Source organism: Pongo pygmaeus, chromosome 8 (assembly GCF_028885625.2).
Source record: "Pongo pygmaeus isolate AG05252 chromosome 8, NHGRI_mPonPyg2-v2.0_pri, whole genome shotgun sequence".
Taxonomy (NCBI): domain Eukaryota; kingdom Metazoa; phylum Chordata; class Mammalia; order Primates; family Hominidae; genus Pongo; species Pongo pygmaeus.
Window position 1 is genome coordinate 104764908 of NC_072381.2, and position 21115 is coordinate 104786022.

A 21115-nucleotide genomic window follows, 5' to 3' on the forward strand; every position below is an offset into this window, starting at 1 on the left:
GGCAACTTGGAGATTTCTCAAAGAACTTAAGACAGAGCTATCGTTTGATCCAGCAATCCCATCTCTGGATACATACCCAAAGGAAAATGGATCATTTTACCAAAAACACATATGCATGTGTATGTTTATTGCCATGCTATTCACAAGAGCAAAGACATGGAATCAACCTAGATGCCAATCAATGGTGGATTGGATAAAGAAAATGTAATACGTACATACCATGGAATACTATGCAGCCACAAAAAAAGAATGAAATCTTTTCCTTTGCAGCAATGTGTATGGAGCTGGAGGCCATAATCCTAAATGAATTAACACAGGAACAGAAAACTAAATACTGCATGTTCTCACTTATAAGTGGAAGCTAAACATTGAGCACACATGAACATAAACATGGGAAAAATAGACACTGTGGACTACTAGAGAGGGGAGGGGGGAGGGAAAAGGGACGGGGAGTGTGGGCTGAAAAACTACCTATTGGGTGCTACGCTCACTACCTGGGTGCAATATACCCATGTAACAAATCTGCACATAAAAGTTGTATCTAAAATAACAGTTAAAATTGTTAAAAAAGAAACTAATTTTTTTTTTTTTTGAGACGCAGTCTGTCTCTGTCACCAGGCTAGAGTGCAGAGGCTCAATCTCAGCTCACTGCAACCTCCGCCTCCCGGGTTCCCTCAGTCTCCTTAGTAGCTGGGACTACAGGTGTGTGCCACCACGCCCAGCTAATTTTTGTATTTTTAGTAGAGACGAGATTTCACCATGTTGGCCAGGATGGTCTCGATCTCTTGACCTCGTGATCCGCCCGCCTCGGCTTCCCAAAGCGCTAGGATTACAGGCATGAACCATCGTGCTCGGCCAGAAACTAATAATTTTTTAAAGGACAATGTATCAGATTAAAGACAGACAATTAGATCAACAGAAATAGATGCACACATATATGAAAAACTGATTTTCAACAAAGGTAGAAAGCAATTTAGTAGATTGTCTTTTCAACAAATGATGCTGAAAAAATTAGATATCCATATATAAGACCTATAATGATATGTAAGACCTAAAATGATAACATTTCTAGAAGTAAACAAAGGAGACAATTTTTATGACCCTGGGTTAGGTAAAAATTTCTTAGACCCAGCCCAGCTTGGTGGCTCATGTCTGTAATCCTAGCACTTTGCAAGGCTGAGGCGGGTGGATTGTTTGAGCTCAGGAGTTCAAGACCAGCCTGGGCAATATGGCAAAACCTCATATCTACCAAAAAAAAAAAAAAATTAGCCAGGCATAGCCGGGTGCAGTGGCTCATGCCTGTAATCCCTGCACTTTGGGAGGCCGAGGCAGGTGGATCATTTGAGGTCAGGAGTTTGAGACCAGCCTGGCCAACATGGTTAAACCCCATCTCTACGAAAAATACAAAAAATTAGCCAGGCTTGGTGGTGGGCACCTGTAATCCTAGCTACTCGGGAGGCTGAGGCAGGAGAATAGCTTGAACCCAGGAGGCAGAGGTTGCAGTAAGCCGAGATCGAGCCACTGTACTCCAGCCTGGGTGACAGAGTAAGACCCTATCTCAAAAAAAAAAAAAAAAAATTAGCCAGGCATGGTGGTGAGCACCTGCAGTAACAGCTACTTGGGGGGCGCTGAGGTGGGAGGATCAGTTGAGCCCGGTAGGCAAAGTTGCAGTGAGCCATGATCATGCCACTGCACTGTAGCCTGGGTGACAAAGCAAGACCCTGTCTCAAAAAAAAAAAAAAAAAAATAGACACAAATGAAGCACATTTAATAAAAAAGAAATTGATAAACTGGATTTCATCAAAATTGAAAACTTCTGCTCTTTGAAAGACACTGCTAAGAGAATAAAGACAAGCCACAAGTTGGAAGAAAATATTTGCAAATCATATATACGATAAAAGATGTAGCTAGAATATATAAAGAACTATCAAAACCTAATTAGAAAAAAATTCAATAATAAACAATTAACCCACCCAATAAGAAAATGGCAAATGACTTGAACAGACACTTCACCAAAGAGGACATATAGATGGCAAAAAAGCACATGAAAAGATAACTTTATTAGTCATCATGGAAATGCAAATTAAAAGCACACACATACCTATTATAATGGGTTACATTAAAGTAGACCATTCCAAGAGTTGAAGATATGAAGGAACTAGAACTCTCATACATTGTTGGTGGGAGGATAAAATGGTCCAACTACTTTGAAAAATAGTTTGGGAGTTTCTTTAAAAATTAAATACAATTCTTCTATGATCCAGCAACATCACTCCTAGGTATTTACCCAAAAGACATGACAGCATGTCGTTGTACAAAGAATTATACACGAATGGTCATAACACTCTGATTTGTAATAGCCCAAAAGCATGATCCAGAATCAGCAGGATCAATAGCACCTGAGAAGTTGTTAGAAATGCAAATTTTTATGCCTCACCCCAGACTTACTGAATGAGATGGTTTATGAGTTAATCAATTTCCCTTTGGACTGGGAATTGTCCCAGTAATCAGTGATTAATAAACCCTTCAGATAGTTCTGAAACTGGCTAGAATGTGAGAACCACAGCCCACCTTTCACCCTCACCTGTACCCCGACAATTCCCCAATCACACTTTGAGAACAACTACCTCAATCAATGCTTCTCCAACTTCTAAGTGCACAGAAATGACCTGGGGATCTTGTGTAAATGGATTCTGATTCAGTAGGTTTGGGAGGGACTACAGCTACTGCTTTTTGCTTTTTTTTGAGCCAGGTTCTCCCTCTGTCACTCAGGCTGGAGTGCAGTGGCACCATCACGGATGGATCACTGCTACCTCCAGCTCCTGGGCTCAAGTGATCAGCCTCACCTCCCAAGTAGGTGGGACTACAGACATACAACACCACGCCTGGCTAATTTTTTTCTATTTTGTTTTTGGTGGTGTTGAGATGGGTTTCAGTTTTGTTGCCCAGACTGATCTCAAACTCCTGGGCTCAATCGATCCTCCCACTTCCGCCTCCCAAAGTGCTGAAATTATAGGTGTGAGCCATCGAGCCCAGCCAAGAGATTCTGCATTTCTAAAAAGCTCCCAGGTAATGCTGATTCTGTTGGTTCTGGGAATGATGGCAAAGACTGCTGTTCTTGGAAATGCCCTAATTTCTCAAAAACAGAGCACGTTTGACTACCTCAGTTCTTCTCCCAGAGAAAATCCATTGAGTATTAGGATGGAATGTAGCCTTTCTTACTCTCTTCTGCTCTGGTACCTACGCAGTTTGGGAAAAGAACCAAAGCCCTCCCCTCTCCAGCAGACAGGGACTCTGTTCTGGAATGTTCTTTTGACAGCTCTAAAATTCTGACATTTCTTTGGAGCCTAGCCCCAGCGATTCGCAACATTAAAATTACCCATGGAGCTTTTAAAAATACAGATGCCTGGGCCCCACCCCAGAGACTGTTTTTATTTGTCTGGTGTGAAGCCTACGCATCAGTTTTGTTTTTAGAGACAGGATCTTGCTCTGTTGCTCAGGCTGGAGGGCAGTGGTGCAATTATAGCTTGCTGCAGCCTTGAATTCCTGGTCTTAAACGATTCTCCTGCCACAGCCTCCCAAGCATCTAGGACAACAGGTGCACACCACCATGCCTGGCTAATTGTTTTTTTTTTTTTTTTTTTTTGTAAAGATGGGTCTCACTATGTTGCCCAAGGTGGTCTGAAACTCTGGCCTCAAGCAATCCTCCCATCTTGGCCTCCCAAACTGCTGGGATTAAGGGCATGAGCCACCAGGCCTAACCTAGGCATCAGTATTTTTAAAGCTATCCTGGTGATCCTACTGTGAGCCAGAGCTTATAATCACTAACCGTCCCTGTGCCCCCAGACTACCCTCTTCCTTTTTAACATTCATTTAACAAATATTGCTAAGCCACTATTTCCCAGACTCTGAGCTAATGTGCCGGGTATACTGAGATGGATAAGCCATGGTCCCTGCCCTCAGGAAGGTCATAGTCCAATGGGAAAGACAGACAAGTCCACTCACAACTGTAATACCTACGATAACGGATACTGGCAGAGATACAACAGTGATATTTCATTCAGTAAATTCGCATTTATTGAGAATTTACAAGCTACAGGCACTAGGAACGTTACAGGGAGCATGACAGATACAATCCTTGCTTTCATGGAGCTCATGTCCGATAGGATCCAAGTCACAAGGGACACAGAAGAGGGGCCCCCAATCCAAATTGGAGTGATCAGAAAGGGTCCTCCCATGGTCCCAGTGCTTCCGTCGAACCTTAAAATCTCGTATCATCCAGGCCCAAGAAGAGAGGACAGCACTCCAGGCAGAAAGCACAGCACAGGCAAAGGCACTAAGGTATGGAAGAAGATGGCACATCCAGAGAACTGCAACGCCACCGCAGAGAATGCGCCCTGGAAGCCTGGTCCTCGGCGTTTGGCTCACCGCTTCTCCTCGGTGAAGGCAGCTTTTCCCCTTCTGCTTCATCACACACTCCAGAGTCCACACATGCACAGCTCTCTTCCAGTTCATTCCATCATTCCAGAACTCCAAAATCTGACATCATTTATGAAGGGGTCTTAGCCCGAGAACCTTCCTCCTCTCTTCTTCCGACTCTAAGACCACTGCCCAGACACACCTGGGCTCCACTTTTCCGCTACCGCCACCAGAAAAGGCCTCCAGGTGGAGCCCTTTCATTCCATTCTTTTGCTATTACACGCCCATTTTACATTTCCTACCTAATTTCCACTCCACTGAATTTCCTCCCCACAAACCCCCGGACTGGAACTATCATCATCCTTAATTTGAGGAAGATCACAGGAAGCGTGTTCAATACACAAACCGGTTGAGTTGCTCACTTTGAGCCTTTTCCTTAATCAAGAAGCCCATCATCATTCTTAGCTCTCTCCTGGCTTCTCCAGCCCCTGGGAAGCTCCCTGTGCTCCTGCCTGAAATGCTTCCCCAACTCCACTCGCCAGAGGTTGGATGTTCCCTGCCCCTCAGGAAAGATTCCGAGTGGAAACTCGGACAATACCTGCTCAAAGAATTATTCCCCGGATAACTGGACATCTGGGCAGGGAAGAGGATACATTTTTTTTTTTTTTTTTTAGAAAAAAAGTCCAGCATGCCAATCTCCACTCCCTGCTTTCTGCCCAAGAGACAGCCAGAAGGGGCGGTTCCTGCAGAAGAGGCAGAGAGAGGCTGCTGTTGAGAAGCAAGCTGCGGATTCCCTTTGGACAACCATGCAAACCTGTTTTAACCATCACAACAATCGTGCCACTTGCTTCCCCTAGCCGTTTCCCCTTACCACCTAGGTCCTCTCCATTTTCCAGTTATGCTTAACACCCAGGCTGGAAAATAAGACCCCAGCAGAAGGTAGGGAAGAATTGTTCTCCATGTTCCGAAGAGTGCGGGCCATACTGAAGCCATCTTGGCATCTCGCAGAACACCTAGCATAGTGCCTCATCTCTTCCAGGCAGATTGCTTTGTAATGGATGCATATATAAAAACATTCTATGGATTCTAGCCTATTTGGAGAACAGAAGCTACAGCAGTGCAAGGCCAATTCCAGGGTTTACCCTAAAGTCCACAGAGATAGTCACTACTTTTCTACTTATTTCCATTTACTACATGTGGGTTGAGAAGATGTTTCAATTTCTCTGTCACACTCTTTTTTTGTTTTTGAGACAGGGTCTTACTTTGTCATCTAGGTTGCATTGCAGCGGTGAGAACACAGCTCACTGCAGCCTTAAACTCTCAGGCTCAAGTGATCATCCCACCTTAACCTCCTGAGAAGTAGCTGGGACTATAGGTGCACGCTACCATGCCCAGCTAGTTTTTTTTTAATTTCTTGTAGAGATGGGAGTCTCACTATGTTGCCTAGGCTGGTCTCAAATTCCTGTGCTCAAGTAATCCTCCTGCCTCGGACTCCCTAAGTGCTGGGATTATAGGCATGAGCCTCTGTCACACGTTTATTGAACAAATACTGCCTACTGGTGCTGTGACACAGTGACTGAATGACAGTTGTCATAGGACCAATCAGACATAAGGACTTATCCTACTAAGGACTGTAACACCACTTCTAATGATCTCTTCCTTAGCATGCTCATCCACTCATTTGGTGACCACCAAACTGCAGGGCAGTTGTAGTGGATTGAAGATAGCCATCCAATTTTTTTGCCACTTCTTCTGTTGCGATGTGGAGTCTAATTTCTCTTTCCTTTGAATCTGGCTGGCATTAGTGACTTGCTTGACCAATAAAATGTTCTGGGACTTTCAAGACTAGATCATAAGAAGCCTTTCAGCTTTCACGCAGGCCTCTTGGAGCAACTGCTCTTGAGGAAGAAGAAATCTTCATGCTGACACCACTCTGCTGTTAGAATGCCTGAGCTACCCACTTGGAGAGGCTGCATGGAGAAGGAGATGCCTGACCAGAACAGCTTCACACAGGAGAAGAAACTTTCAAATAACTCCAGCCTCAGCTGTCATGTGATAGCAACGGAACCACCCAGCAGAGTTCAACATTCAGAACCATGAGATAATAATAAATTATTTGTTCTTAAATACTGCAATAAAAACAAATGAATAATGGTTAGATATTATCCCTGGGGGGAGCTGGGTGAAGGGTACAAAGGAATTCTCTGTACTATTTTGTACCTTCTTGTGAATATTAAATTATTTTTAAGTCATTAACAAAACACCAGCCCACCTGATCTAGAGAAGATCCATTTTGAAAGAAATAAAGACAGCTGGAGATTCTCCCTAAACCATGCCCCAGATGCTGACAATACCAGCACTGGTTGCAGCCACAAGTATGTGTGGCTATGGCCCTATACACTTTGCTGTTTTTGAAGGCTCAGGAGAAAGCTCTGACCCCACCCCACACCTCCAGTGCTGGGGTGACTCAGCTTCAATCCTAATGCTTCACTCATCACATCTGGGTCTCCTCCTGGGGAAACACCCAGTTCTTCCTTTTGTCTAGTGAGAAAGAGACTGCTTTAGTTCTTCATTTTTCAAAGACTGACATAACGATATGAACGGGCATGAAATGTCACTCAGCCAAAGGAGAGAGATTTTCTCTGCCTGTGTTTTTTAAAAACTCCTTTTCTTTGGTTTTAAAAAGCCCCTCATAAACAAGTGAAATCATGTCCTCATTCTGCCTTGCTTTAAAGGTATTCCACCCCACTGTCTCTTCAGGGAGATCATGCCCCTCCCAGATAGCCTCCCTGGAGACCCCAGTCCTCAACTACGCTTCCATCACAGAAGATGACTGAAAGAGTAGACCTTCTACTTGTGCATTGCAGACTCTCACTCATCCACGCTGATGGCCCGTGACAAATAGAGGCAGCCACTTTGAGTTGGGAGTAGGTGGCATATAGGGTGATATTGTTGAGATCAATACAGCAATCCACAAATAGTTATTGGAGAATCTGATTTTTCACAACACTGAGCTAGGCACTGTTGAGGTATAGATGTGTGAGCTAGAGACAAAGGACTGTCATAGAAAAGCTTTGGACTTCAAGGGCCTGGACTGACATCCCAGTTTTGCCATTTACTGGCAATATGGCCTTGGGCTGGTCTTTCATTCCCTCTGAGGGGACGAGAAAATTCTCCTTACCAACCCCTGGGGCTTGTGAAAATCAAAAGTGAGGGCAGTACTTTGTCAACCACTGGGCCAATGGAGGCTATTATTATCACACAGCATTGTGTGTTAGGAGGTCAGAGAAGGAAGAGGGCGCTGAGCAGGAGCTGTCAGGGAGGACATGATGGAGGACGCTGGTCTAAAGTGGACCTTGGAGGAAGGAAAGGATTGGGAAAGGCAGAAAAGGCATTCCTCCCAAGGGGAACTGAGGGAGGGATTTGTATCCTGTGGGGGAGGGAGGAAAGTAAGGAAACTTGACCTAACCTGTGAGAGGGGTTTTGATTGAGGAACCATATGGAAAACAAGTTTAGGGAGATAAGGGGGCCCCTGATTATGAAGGATCTAGAAAAAAATAAAGCTACATAACAGGATAAAGATACTAGGCAAAGGATGTGCACCTTCCTACCTGCTCTGTACCACAAAATATATCCCAAACTCCCATTCTTCTAAAGTATTTACTACTCTGGTCTATACTGTGAAACCACCATAGTAAACTACATTGGACAATGGAAGTTGAAACAGCAATAATAAGGTAATCAGTTATATTGATAGAGCCCATATATAGGGAGGGGACACTTTGAATTTTATTCTTTTTGTTTGTTTCAGTTTTTGTTTTAGCTTTTTTGTTTGTTTAGAGATAGGGGTCTCTCTATGCTGCCCAGCCTAGATTTGAACTCCCAGGCTCAAGCAATCCTCCCACCTCAGTCTCTCGAGTAGCTGGTACTACAGGCATGTGCCACTGTGTCTGGCTTAGAATTTATTCTTTATGCTCTGAGAAACAAAATGATGTTTATCTAGTTGACTGCCTTCTAAAAGATGTGGCAAAGTATTTTCCTAACTAGAAGGTTCTAGGACAGGCAACCGTGTACTTTTGCTTCACACATTGATCTACTCCAGCTCTAAATCAGCATACTGAGAGGAAAGGGCAGCTTGCATCTCTACACACTCCTTCACTAAGATTCAGTCAGGCTAGAACGCCACAGCTCTAGCCTGTCATATGCCCCAAGCATGGGTATCTTGCAATTATCCATGGCTGGGGTAATCCAACATAACAAATCAATCTCCTTCCAAGGCAAAGATCATGAAAAGTTCTCCTTTTTGCTTTCTGTACAAGTGTTCCTAATCTTTATTTAGCATCTTACTACTTCGGGGGTGAGGGGTGCACTTTTATTTAACCTAAGTTTCCTCCTCATTAAAAGGAAATAGAGGAGTCTGGTTGAATGCTAGAAAAATGCAAAGCATGCCAAATATAACAGCAAATTCAGCTATATTGTGGTTAAAGAATCATTGAAAAGAATCACATCTCAAAAGCTGCTGTCTCTCCTGGTCCTTGTAAGAAGGAACCAACAATTTTTCACAAAATTATGGCTATTCTTTCAAGTTGAATTACTTCTTGAAAACAAGTACAAAACCAAAGTAAATAAAATGTATTTAAAAATGAGAAAAACAGGCTAGGCACAGTGGCTCATGCCTGTAATCCCAGCACTTTGGGTGGTTGAGGCAGGGAGATTGCTTGAGCCCAGTAGTTTGAGACCAGCCTGGGCAACATAGGGAGACACTGTCTCTACAAAAAAAAAAAGAAAGAAAAAAATAGCCAGGCAAGGTGGCATGGACCTGTATTCCCAGCTACTCAGGATGCTGAGGTGTGAGAATCACCTGAACCCAGGAGGTCAAGGATGCGGTGAGCCGTGATCAAGCCACTGCACTCCAGCCTGAAGCAGAGTGAGACCTTGTCAAAAAAAAAAAAAAGAGAGAGAGAGAGAAACTTAGTTGGTGCTACTAGACTTAAAGTCTGAGTTGAGTTTGTGTCTGTTCTTTTTGTATTCCTGTTACCTAGCATGATAAATATACACTGAGTAAAATCTAGTGATAATAGTAAATAATGTATCATGAAAATAAGAAAAGGGATAAACTAGATCCAACACAAACAGCAGATGAAAATGATCAGTGAAGAAATCTTGTGTACCTAATGTGAGAGTACACATGTCATCACCAGGAACAAACATATATTAACTGTCCACAATGCAAATAGAGCTATGATATCTTCTTAGCCTAAAATGCAGCCACAGTTCCTATCCTGGGGGACTTACCAATTGCTGGAGAAAACAACACACAAACTTATTCAATGGAAATACATAAAAACAATTATCTACCGACTGTCGAAAGAAAAATAGCGTGTCAGAAATTGTGCTGGCAAGCTGGAGAGTAGGTGTGGTTACTCAGGAAACATGAAATTCCTTATCATCAAATACTGTTTATTGAGACTGATTTTGATCATTCGGAGAAGATGAAAATAGAGAATGAGGTTGAGCTTGAGAATAAAATTGAAGATGAAGATCAATAATAAGGGTGGAGGCTCATTATTCACATTATCCTCATAACCAGCCTGGGAAGTATATTGGACAGATATCCCGATTTCATTGATAAAAAAAACTGAGGCTCAGAGAAGACCTAATGTCTTCTTCAAATATCCCAGAGGGAAGTTAGACAGTGATGGACCTAGAATTTGGTTCTATTCTTTAGCCCCAATCACGCTGAAAACAGAGTGGAGTTGATTTTTAAATGAGGGATAGTTAAGTTGTAAAGTGAGCTTACACGGTGAAAAACATGTATCATAAAAACTATGCTTGAAAAGTCCATAATTCAGCCATAAAGTAGAATAGATGTGCCCATATTTACATGCCTCTCTAAAGGCATATCCACGGCCAGTTTTTTCTCCTGGATAAGAGCAGGGCTCTATAAATTGAGTACTAGGTGGAGAATTTGGCTCATATTTAAAGACCATGTTGTTCTTCACTCCTCACCTCTCACCCCAACCCCTCCCCTGACACAGAAAAATATGTATCTATATTATATATAAAGATACCGGAATCACACTCCTTGCTGCAAAATCCTACATCATGACAGGCACATGGCAAATGAGACCAAATGAGCTGAGCAGATTCACCTCTCCAGTCTCACTCTCTGAAGTTAAGTCTTTGCATTTTAAGTCTGAACTCTGTAGTTGGCAGATCCTATTTGCTTCTTTGCAGAAAGGCAAACCTGTTTCAAAAGGTTTCTTTTTCAAAAAGTCAACTTTATTGAAGTATAATCCACAAACAATAAAACATACCCATTTTAAGCATATAGTTCGACAAGTTTCACATATGTATATACACGTGTAACCACCACCAAACTGAATGAGTAAGATATTTCTGTCCCCCCAAAAAGTTCCACTGTGGCTCTTTGCAGTAATTTCCCAACTCTGACACTAGGCAACTACTGATACATTTCCCTTTTCTAGAATGTTTAGAATTTTGTATAATTGGAATTTCCCTTTCCAAAAATTTCATGTAAATGGAATCATGTAGCATGTATTCTTCTGTAAAAATGACCCATTTAAGACCAGGTGCGGTGGCTCACGCCTGTAATTCCAGCACTATGGGAGGCCGAGGTGGGTTGATCACCTGAGGTCAGGAGTTCAAGATGAGTCTGGCCAACATGGTGAGACCCTGTTTCTGCTAAAAATACGAAAATTATCTGGGTATTGTGGTGCACACCTGTAGTCTCAGCTACTCAGGAGGCTGAGGCAGGAGAATCGCTTAAACCCAGAAGGTGGAAGTTGCAGTGAGCCGAGATCGCGCCTCTGCACTCCAGCCTGGGTGACTGGGTGAGACTCTGTCTCAAAGAAAAAGAAATAATAAACCCACTCTTAAACAAGGATTTAAGGATTTAACCCCTTTGTAGAAATATAATAACTACAGAAGGTAGTAAAGCCTTTGAATATAACTTAAAGGGAAAAAAAGAACATAATATAAAGGAGGGAAGTTGCTCTACGAATAAGGGACAAAATGCTCAATTCTTGAAGATAGAAGAATCAATAGATAATCAAGCTCAGGAGACCTCAATAAGGTCAACTTCAGTAGCAGGATGGTTTAGGATGGATCATTGTGGAAAATGAAAGCAGATAAAAACCATTCAGAAAAATGTGAAGGTAAGAAGGAAGGAAGAAGTAGAAAAAGCCAGGCAATCAGCGTCAAACCTTTTTTTCAGCCCTGTTTTGTCACGTACAAGCTGTATGACTTTAGGCAATTCGTGTGCCCCATATGATCCTGATTTCCTTGTCTATATGCTAAAGGCATTGGACTGCATACGTGATTTCTGCATAGCTGCATTATTAGATGTAAGTTTCACAAGGACAGGAACTTTGTCTTTCACTGCTGTGATCCCAGCATCCAGCAAAATGCTAGCATTCAATATTTGTTGAATGAATGAATGAATCTAAGCTTTCTCTTCTAGCTCTACATCCAATCACTTTTGGCAGAATCATCTGACATGTTGTTGGTATCTCAGGCCTTGCCAGCCACCAATGAGTCTTGACCCAAACTACCCTCCTAGCCACATGACCCACGTACATGTGAAGACTAAATGTGAATCTTGCCCACCCATTAAAAGCCATTGAGACAAACACTTCCCAATGTACTCAGAAAGAGAAACAACCTTCAGTCTCCCAGGACAGCCAAGGGTGGAGAACAAAGTGGCAAATGATCTGACCCTATAATTTGTGGCAGGAAAATTTATGACATATGGGTCTTCTAATGGGGTACACTTAGTGGACAAATGAGACTGAAAGATCAGGTGTGTGACCTTCTAGTGTTACTAAGATGGTTGTAAGCATCGTTTTCTTTGGCCTAACACATTTAACTCTGAAAGTTTGGCAGCTCTATCACATGCCAAAAGACCTTACCCCAAAGGTTGCAAACTCAAATGCCTTCAGGGACTGGATAATAATGAATAAATAGGAATATGCTGATATAGAATGTGAGAAGTGTAGTGAGCTTGAAAGTACATGCTTAAACTTAAAAATCTGATTCAATTTTTAAAATGCTTTGCCCATCAAGCTACCAATGACTTTCTTCACAGAATTGGAAAAAACTACTTTAAAGTTCATATGGAACCAAAAAAGAGCCCGCATTGCCAAGTCAATCCTAAGCCAAAAGAACAAAGCTGGAGGCATCACGCTACCTGACTTCAAACTATACTACAAGGCTACAGTAACCAAAACAGCATGGTACTGGTACCAAAACAGAGATACAGACCAATGGAACAGAACACAGACCTCAGAAATAATGCCACATATCTATAACTATCTGATCTTTGACAAACCTGACAAAAACAAGAAATGGGGAAACGATTCCCTATTTAATAAATGGTGTTGGGAAAACTGGCTAGCCATATGTAGAAAGCTGAAACTGGATCCCTTCCTTACACCTTATACAAAAACTAATTCAAGATGGATTAAAGACTTAAATGTTAGACCTAAAACCATAAAAATCCCCCTAGAAGAAAACCTAGGCAATACCATTCAGGACATAGGCATGGGCAAGGGCTTCATGTCTAAAACACCAAAAGCAATGACAACAAAAGCCAAAATTGACAAATGGGATCTAATTAAATTCAAGAGCTTCTGCACAGCAAAAGAAACTACCATCAGAGTGAACAGGCAACCTACAAAATGGGAGAAAATTTTTGCAACCTACTCATCTGACAAAGGGCTAATATCTAGAATCACAATGAACACAAACAAATTTACAAGAAAAAAACAAACAACCCCATCAACAAGTGGGCAAAGGATATGAACAGACACTTCTCAAAAGAAGACATTTATGCAGCCAAAAAACACATGAAAAAATGCTCATCATCACTGGCCATCAGAGAAATGCAAATCAAAACCACAGTGAGATACCATCTCACACCAGTTAGAATGGCGATCATTAAAAAGTCAGGAAACAACAGGTGCTGGAGAGGATGTGGAGAAATAGGAACACTTTTACACTGTTGGTGGGACTGTAAACTAGTTCAACCATTGTGGAAGTCAGTATGGCAATACCTCAGGGATCTAGAACTAGAAATACCATTTGACCCAGCCATCCCATTACTGGGTATATACCCAAAGGATTATAAGTCATGCTGCTATAAAGACACATGCACTTACGTTTATAGCGGCACTATTCACAACAGCAAAGACTTGGAACCAGCCTAAATGTCCAACAACGATAGACTGGATTAAGAAAATGTGGCACATATACACCATGGAATACTATGCAGCCATGAAAAATGATGAGTTCATGTCCTTTGTAGGGACATGGATGAAACCGGAAACCATCATTCTCAGCAAACTATCACAAGGACAAAAAAACCAAACACCGCATGTTCTCGCTAATAGATGGGAATTGAACAGTGAGAACACATGGACACAGGAAGGGGAACATCACACACCGGGGACTGCTGTAGGGTGGGGGGAGGGGGGAGGGATAACATTAGGAGATATACCTAATGCTAAATGACGAGTTAATGGGTGCAGCACACCAACATGGCACATGTATACATATGTAACAAATCTGCACATTGTGCACATGTACCCTAAAACTTAAAGTATAATAATAATATAAAAAAATGATTTGCTGGTGAAAAGATTGCTTTTAATATTAGGCCCCTGGGTTGCCAGTTTTATATTACATCATGATTATATTTATGATGATGGGAGTCTCTCCAGTGGCAGCTCTTAGAAAAGCCCTGAGCACACAGTAGGAATTTAATGAATACTTCTTGAGTTAACAGATTGTGTTTATGGACTGGGGTTTTATTGGAATGAAAAGTCTAAAGAAGTGAGTTCTTTTTATCATCTCTTCTCTCCACCTTGCTTCCCAGTAACATGCCTGCTCCAATTTCTGGTTGTTCCACACTTTCAGCTTGCCCACCTTGAAGCAAATTTGACACTCTAATTTTCATTTGTCAGGTCAAGCCTGCTTTTATGTCTCTGCCTCTCTGTCTCCCTCTCTTTCTTCTTCTTCTTCTTCTCCTCCTCCTTCTTCTTCTTCTCCTTCTTCTTTCTTCTTTCTTCATCTTCCCATGTCCTCTTCCTTCCAGGACAGAAGTTGGTTCGCTTTATTCTGCAAACTTCCACCCACTTTTTGACCCTGGCATGCTGCATGCCAGTTTTCTCTTTATTAACTCTCCAAGTTTGTGCTCCTCTTTCTATTATAAAAATTTCTCAGGGCCAGACATGGTTGCTCACATCTGTAATCATGCCAGTTTGGGAGGCCAAGGTGGGAGGATCGCTTGAGCCCAGGAGTTCGAGACATAGTGAGACCCTGTCTCTCCAAAAAGATAAAAAGATTAGCTGGTTGTGGTGGCAGGTGCCTGCAGTCCCAGCTACATCCAGGCTGAGGTGCAAGGATCACTTGAGCTCGGGAGATTGAAGCTGCAGTGAGCCATGATTGCACCACTGCACTCCAGCCTGGATGACAGAGCAAGACCCTATCTCAAAAAATTTATCAGTAAACTTATTCACACCACTGTATTAATGACAATATGTTACTCCTCCAAGAATGCTTAGTTTCCAAGGGGATATAAGGGCACTACTGAATGCAAAGGAACACATCCAGGCAGTGAAAAAAACTCTAATATTTGGCCCACTCACCTCCTAGGTTACCCTCAGATCACAGTACCACTTTCATAGTGTCAATGGAGTAAGGACAATCAAGAGCCAGGTACATTTTCTTCTGCTATAAAGTAAGAAGAACAAAGCTGGACTGGCAGAAAGTTTAGTAATTATGTGCTTTGGTTTACATTCCAATTTTGCCTTTTACTAGAAGATCTGGAGCGGATTACTTAACCTGTCCATGCTTTAGTTTCCCCACCTCTAAGATGGAGATAATAATATATACCTTGTGGGTTGCTGTGAGGGTTAGAAGAGTTAATATATCTAAAGCCCAAGAAGAGAGGTTGGCACATAATTAGAATCATATGAATGTTAGCTGTTATTGCTTGCAGATTAGGGCCAGTGGCTACTTACAAGGTTGGAGAGTTAAAAGGGCACCTGCATTAAGACATTTAGCATGGTACTTAACACACAGTAAATGTTCAATAAATTCCTGTAGTTACTTGAGGGTATGGTAGGCTAAATAATGGCCCCTGTATTAATCAAGGTTATCCAGAGAAACAGAACCAATAGAGGAGATAGATAGATACAGACATAGACATGGACATAGACATAGATATAGATATATCTCCTATATAATAGGATATGGCTGTAAACATAGTTGTCCTTATCTTAACAGCTTTCACTCTGAAAATTTGGCAGCCTCTATCACATCCCAAAAGACCTTGACCCAGAGGTTGCAAACTCAAATGCCTTCAGGGGCTGAATAAGTAATGAATAAATTGGAAATATGCCTGTATAGAGTATGAGAAGTGTGGTGAGATTGAAAGTACATGCTTAAACTAAAAAACAAATTGGATTCAATTTTTAAGATGCTTTTTTGGAAAAGCTATATATATATATATATATATATATATATATATATGAGCAGAGAGGGAGAGAGGAGATTTATTGCAGGAATTGGCCCATGTGGCTATGGAGGCTAAGTCCCATAATCTGCCATCTGGCCTGAGAATTGAGTGGCTGATGGAGTAAGTGCTGGTCTGAGCCCTAAAGCCTGAGAACCAAGAGCATCATTATCTGATGTCTGAGGGCAGGAGAAGATGGATGTTTCAGTTTAAGCAGAAAGAGAGCAAATTTGCCCTTTCCTCAACCTTTTTCTTCTACTCAGGTGCTCAACAGGTTGGAGATGCACCCCCACATGGGTGAGGATGGGTCTTCCTTCCTCAGTCTACCAATTCCAGAAACACCCTCACAGACACATCCAGAAATAATGTTTTCCCAGCTATCTGGGCATCCCTTAGCCCAGTCAAGTTGACACATAACATAAAACATCACAGCCCCCAAAAAAATCCAATTTCTCACCCTATGGAACCTGTGAATATTTCCTTGCATGGGCAAAGGGGTTTTTGCAGGATCTTGAAATGAGGAAATTATTCTGGATCATCCAGGTAGGCCCTAAATTAATCCCAAGTGTCCTGTAAGAGGGAGGCAGAGGATGATTAGACTACAGAAGAGACACATGACAGAAGCCGAGAGAGGCAGGCTCAGAGGTAGAAAATGCTACGCCACTGGCTTTGAAGATGGAGGAAGGGGCTGCAAGCCAAGAAATAACAGCAGCTACCAGAGGCTGAAAGATGCAAGAAACGGATTCTCCCCTGGAGCCTCCAGAAGGAACCAGCCCTACTGGCACCTGGATTTTAACCTCATAAGACTCAATTTGGACTTTGCATTTCCAGAACTGTAAGAGGATGAATTTCTGTTGTATAAAGCTACTAAGTTTGTGGCCATTTGTTACAGCAGCCATAAGAAACTAACACAGAGTGCTCATTTATCCAGAGGCTCCTTTATAGCACAGTAGGATCTTCAAGGAAATCAGGGGAGCAAGAATGCTTTAGGGATAAACAGCTGTTAAGACTCTTTGGAGAAAATTTTGGTACCTCTCTTAACCACAGGGAGAATCCAGTTAAACTTTCTTTTGCCCTGGGTTTGGAGGGAAAGGAAGGAGCTGATGATCCCAATCTATTTGCAGCAATGCAAGAGTCAACAGCCAAAATGGTCATTTTTTGCAGTTTTTTAAAACAATAGAGTTTGTTATTTCTTTTCCAAATGCATCAGCAGGACCAGTGGAGAAGGTCTGGAAAGCAACAGCTAAGATTAGCTTCCAAGCTCCCACTGAGACCTTGAGTGGCTGTCAGCTCTGCAGGGAACAGCAGCAAACCCTCACGCAAATGGCCTATAAAAAAGGCCTTGTCAGAGGCACCTTGACCTGCCAGGGCTTCTCTGGTACTCTGATTCCCAGTGGCCCTCCCAGGGTTATGCTCCCTTGCATGATGTATTTCCCCTGCCTTTTTTAGAGCTGCATTATGCTTGCTCCAGGAAACAGCCTCTTCCTTCTCATAAACACAGCCTTGAGTTTCTGACCAAGCACCCTGCCACTCCGTGGCTCCTCGTCCATCCATCACACCTTGCTGTCACCCTGGCCGCGATTGTGAAGAACTGGTCCAACTCCAGAAGTGAAGTCAGGGTGGGGAGAAGGAAGGGGCAAGCCGTGGGAGCAGCCGAGGTCACACACACCCCAATTCCAGCCCACTGATGAATTCCTTGGAAGCTGGCTGGACTGCACAGTGAGCAAGCCTTTCCGATGACCCAGCAAGTATGTTGGAAAGGTCTTGATAAGGTCACCACCAGAGGTAGGCTTGGCATTTCCACTCCCTCAGCTGCATGTGCAGAGCTCAGGGATACACTAGATGAGAGATGCCAGGGAGAGACTGAATCCTGAAAAGAGTGTGTACCCATGTAAGATAAGGGAGATGTAGTGAAAAACCCTGGTTCCTTATAAGTGGTATTATAGATATAGCTAAGGATGAGATTTGAAGGGTCAACGTGACCCACCCACAACATATATGCTCCATCGGCTCTGGTAGTGCACCTGGCATTCCCATTAATGGTTTAAAAAGAGCTAACATGTATTGAATGCCGACCACGTGCCAGGCACTTTTCTCAGTGTCTCATTCAATCCTCTCCCTCATCCTATCAGGTAGGTATCATTATTGCCTCATTTTACAGATGAGAAAATTGAGGTATGCTGTATAAGTTATGAATGGTCACAAAGCCAGTAAGTGGTAGAACTGAGATTCAAACCCATGCAGCAACCCAGTGTCCACACTGTTTACCGTCATGCTATCCTGCTTCTCAGGAGCAGCCAAAACATTAAAAACAGGACAATTGATACAGATATTATCTAGGAGTGTGAATATCAAAAAGTTATTTCCTCTGCTGCTCCCAACACTTGCCCCTTCCTTCTCTCCCCCATGGGGAGAGAACTTATCCAACTCTCCTCTCTGGAGTTGGATAAGTTCTCCATAGTCATGGCGCGGAGCATGGAGGAAGCCCTCCAGAATGCTAGAAATGTTCTATATCAGGGTCTGGATATTGGTTATACAGTATATATTGTGCAAAAATTCATCAAGCTGTGCACTTAAGATTTGTGTACTTTCCTGTATGTGCATAGTATATCTTAATTAAACATACAAACACACAATCTCCCTCATTCTCCCTTCTCCTCTCCATTCCCTTCTCATTATTGCCAGGGCCTTCCTTATGAAATTTTGAATCATGCAGCTATTCAAGTAATTGTGTGGTAGAGGGCAAAGAGTATTGTAACCTGTGTCAATGTTTTTATTTAGGAAGAAGAAGGAAGTTTGAAGGAACTACAACAGATTTGGTGCAATATGTACTTGCAAGAGAATGGAAGCTGAGGCTTGGAGCAGCAGAGAGAGAGGAGTGTATGTCCCACTGCCTTGCCATGGTCAGGGGCTGATCACCCCTGTGGAGGCGCATAAGGTGATGGAGTGATATATTATTTTATCCATACTGCACCCCTTTCATAATCCTTCAACCTGATTTTCCCCAAAAACACTCAGTGCAAAACATGCTCTCAGCTCTTATCACATCCAATGGCCTTTTCTCTCAGTTGTCATCCTCCTTGATGTCCTGTAACCATAGGTCTTTCTTTTTTTTTTTTTCGAGGCAGAGTTTTGCTCTTGTTGCCCAGGCTAGAGGGCAATGGTGTGATCTCGGCTCACCGCAACTTCTGCCTCCCGGGTTCAAGTGATTCTTCTGCCTCAGCCTCCTGAGTAGCTGGGATTACAGGCGTGTGCCACCACGCCTGGCTAATTTTTGTATTTTTAGTAGAGACAGGGTTTCACCATGTTGGTTAGGCTGGTCTCGAACTCCTGACCTTGTGATCCGCCTGCCTCACTCAGGCCACCTTTTGTCTTTTGACCAAGCCCTGCCTTCTTTGGTGGGACTCTTCATCTGACTTTGGTGGTACTACACTATCCTCTCATTCTCTCTCTCCAGTGCTTCTTCTCTGTCTCCTTCATTTGTCACTTCCTTCTTCTGATGACCCTAAACATGACTCTACGTTAAGACTTCATCCTTACTGGGTGCGGTGGCTCATGCCTGTAATCCCAGCACTTTGGGAGGCCCAGGCAGGTGGATCACCTGAGGTCAGGAGTTCGAGACCAGCCTGGCCAACATGGTGAAACCCCGTCTCTACTAAAAATACAAAAAAAATTAGCTGGGTGTGGTGGCAGGCGCCTGTAATCCCAGCTACTTGGGAGGCTGAGGCATGAGAATTGCTTGAACCTGGGAGGCGGAGGTTACAGTGAGCCAAGATCGCGCCATTGCACTCCAGCCTGGGCAACCCAGTGAGACTCCTCAAAAAGAAAAGAAAAGAAAAAAAGACTTCATCCTTGGCCTCTCCACATCTTACTCTCAATTCTGTCTCTAGTCATCTCCTGCCATGGCCTCTACCTACCATCACCTCTATCTCAATGAGTCCTAACTCATTACAGTCCTAACTCTACAGTTAGGACTCATTATAGATGATATATTATATTATCTATTATCCTATTATTATAGATATTTTTTCTGAACTGTAATCCAGCATCTCCAAGTGACTACTCAACACCTCTATCTAGAGGTTTTTCCAAAAGTAGCATGTGAAATGGATGTGTACTATCCTTCCCCATAATCAGCTCTAAGCCTGAATTCTTCCTTTCATCCCAGCTCAAACCTTGGCATCTTCCCTGATGCTTCTTCCTCTTTTCCAATGTCCAGTAAATCCCTACATCCCATAGCTCTTTCTTTGCAAAATCTCCCCAACCAGTTCTTTCTCCAAGGCAGATCCTCATCAGCTCATCTCAAACTCCTGGTAGGGTAGGCAGGGAGACTGGAGTCTTTGAAAAGGTAGTTCCTTACCCAAATACGTTCCTCCAAAGCCCAAAATTCCACATCACCAAATCATCATATTGTGTAAAGTACCATCATCTCCTGCAGTCTTCTTTTAAGATGCAAAATTCTTAGGAGGAAGGACGTGGTTTTAAAGTAAGAAGATAAGTTTGAATCCCAGCTCTGTTCTTTAGTGTGTGGCCTTTCAGCAAGTCCTGAGCTTCATGGAACCTTTGTTTTCTGGTATTTAAAACAAGGATATTAATTCTTGCCAAGCTACCTCACAGCTAATGTTGCTTTGAAGAGAAATTTTAAAAGACCTATGAGCTCTTCAATATGTATTATTTGGTTATGTTCCCAGCAACTTTGTGTAAATGGTTTTGCTGGTTCTCTAAGAGAAAGGACAAGGGTGCTTGGTATTGAAGGATAAGGAGCCTGCCTGGTTCCGCCGGTTTGCCTCAGAGCAGCCCTGTAACTCTATCACATAATTACGTGTATGTATAATACATATCTATAATTATATGTATATGTACATATAAAATACATATATCATATAATATGTATATTATATATGTAATGTCATCTTAGAATGACATCTAAGATTATCTTTAAAAATTAACAAATTGCACCTATTAGATATATGCATAATTATATATTATATAACATAATCACATATATATGTATATAATCACTTGTAATGGTACCAGATTATGAAGAGAACTGAGGAATAGTGGTCTACTAAAATCTAGAAATATCTGCAAGTTTATTTAGGATAAAATGTCGTGGTAGTTGGAAAGTATGTTAAAATACTCAGCAAAGAAAAAGAAATA